Source organism: Petromyzon marinus, unplaced genomic scaffold (assembly GCF_048934315.1).
Source record: "Petromyzon marinus isolate PM22_M1 ecotype Great Lakes invasive population unplaced genomic scaffold, UKy_Petmar_22M1.pri1.0 PM_G_Scaffold_146, whole genome shotgun sequence".
In the NCBI taxonomy this organism is placed as follows: domain Eukaryota; kingdom Metazoa; phylum Chordata; class Hyperoartia; order Petromyzontiformes; family Petromyzontidae; genus Petromyzon; species Petromyzon marinus.
In genome coordinates this window covers 80,001-82,500 of record NW_027422702.1, presented here as the reverse complement: position 1 = coordinate 82,500, position 2,500 = coordinate 80,001, and positions in this window count along the sequence as shown.

Sequence of the window (2,500 nt, the reverse complement as noted above, 5' to 3'; positions counted from 1 at the left end):
AGGCACGTGCACTCAAAAATTTTAATATTTTTCACGCATAGACCCCGTCAAACGCTAGAAGTTGGCGGGGATGTCTCTCTTGTGGCTCACGGGGCTGTTAGGGTCGCACAGAAATGCCTCGGAATGGGAAAACGGGTCATTTTTGTGTGGCCACATTGCATAGGAACGGCATGAAACTTCCAGAGGCATTTGCAGCAGGAATGCATGTGCACTCAAAAACGTCTATATTTTTCACGGATAGACCCCGTGAAACGCTATAAATTGGCGGGGATGTCTCTCTTGTGGCTCACGGGCGCTGTTAGTTAGGGTCGCACAGAAATCCCTCGGAATGGGAAAAGGGGTCATTTTCGTGTTGCCACATTGCGTACGAACGGCATGAAACTTCCAGAGGCATCTGCAGCAGAAATGCATGTGCACTCAAAAACGTCTATATTTTTCACGGATAGACCCCGTGAAACGCTAGAAATTGGCGGGGATGTGTCTCTTGTGGCTCACGGGGCTGTTAGGGTCGCACAGAAATCCCTCGGAATGGGAAAACGGGTCATTTTCGTGTTGCCACAATTGGCATACGAACGGCATGAAACTTCCAGAGGCATTTGCAGCAGAAATGCATGTGCACTCAAAAACGTGAATATTTTTCACGGATAGACCCCGTGAAACGCTAGAAATTGGCGGCGATGTCTCTCTTGTGGCTCACGGGGCTGTTAGGGTGGCACAGAAATCCCTCGGAATGGGAAAACGGGTCATTTTCGTGTCGCCACATTGCATGCGAACCGCATGAAACTTCCAGAGGCATTTGCAGCAGAAATGCATGTGCAGTCAAAAAATTGAATATTTTTCACGGATAGACCCCGTGAAACGCTAGAAATTGGCGGGGATGTGTCTCTTGTGGCTCACGGGGCTGTTAGGGTGGCACAGAAATCCCTCGGAATGGGAAAAAACGGGTCATTTTCGTGTCGCCACATTGCATGCGAACCGCATGAAACTTCCAGAGGCATTTGCAGCAGGAATGCATGTGCACTCAAAAAATGTGATATTTTTCACGGAGAGACCCCGTGAAACGCTAGAAGTGGGCGGGGATGTCTCTCTTGTGGCTCACGGGGCTGTTAGGGTGGCACAGAAATCCCTCGGAATGGGAAAACGGGTCATTTTCGTGTCGCCACATTGCATACGAACCGCATGAAACTTCCAGAGGCATTTGCAGCAGGAATGCATGTGCACTCAAAAAAGTGAATATTTCTCACGGATAGACCCCGTGATACGCTAGAAATTGGCGGGGATGTCTCTCTTGTGGCTCACGGGGCTGTTAGGGTGGCACAGAAATCCCTCGGAATGGGAAAACGGGTCATTTTCGTGTCGCCACATTGCATGCGAACCGCATGCAACTTCCAGAGGCATTTGCAGCAGAAATGCATGTGCAGTCAAAAAAAAATTGATATTTTTCACGGATAGACCCCGTGAAACGCTAGAAATTGGCGGGGATGTGTCTCTTGTGGCTCACGGGGCTGTTCGGGTCGCACAGAAATCCCTGGGAATGGGAAAACGGGTCATTTTCGTGTTGCCACATTGCGTACGAACCGCATGAAACTTCCAGAGGCATTTGCAGCAGGAATGCATGTGCACTCAAAAACTTCTATATGTTTCACGGATAGACCCCGTGAAACGCTAGAAATTGGCGGGGATGTGTCTCTTGTGGCTCACGGGGCTGTTAGGGTGGCACAGAACTCCCTCGGAATGGGAAAAGGGGTCATTTTCGTGTTGCCACATTGCATAGGAACGCCATGAAACTTCCAGAGGCATTTGCAGCAGAAAGGCACGTGCACTCAAAAATTTTAATATTTTTCACGCATAGACCCCGTCAAACGCTAGAAGTTGGCGGGGATGTCTCTCTTGTGGCTCACGGGGCTGTTAGGGTCGCACAGAAATGCCTCGGAATGGGAAAACGGGTCATTTTTGTGTGGCCACATTGCATAGGAACGGCATGAAACTTCCAGAGGCATTTGCAGCAGGAATGCATGTGCACTCAAAAACGTCTATATTTTTCACGGATAGACCCCGTGAAACGCTATAAATTGGCGGGGATGTCTCTCTTGTGGCTCACGGGCGCTGTTAGTTAGGGTCGCACAGAAATCCCTCGGAATGGGAAAAGGGGTCATTTTCGTGTTGCCACATTGCGTACGAACGGCATGAAACTTCCAGAGGCATCTGCAGCAGAAATGCATGTGCACTCAAAAACGTCTATATTTTTCACGGATAGACCCCGTGAAACGCTAGAAATTGGCGGGGATGTGTCTCTTGTGGCTCACGGGGCTGTTAGGGTCGCACAGAAATCCCTCGGAATGGGAAAACGGGTCATTTTCGTGTTGCCACAATTGGCATACGAACGGCATGAAACTTCCAGAGGCATTTGCAGCAGAAATGCATGTGCACTCAAAAACGTGAATATTTTTTCACGGATAGACCCCGTCAAACGCTCGAATTTGGCGGGGATGTTTCTCTT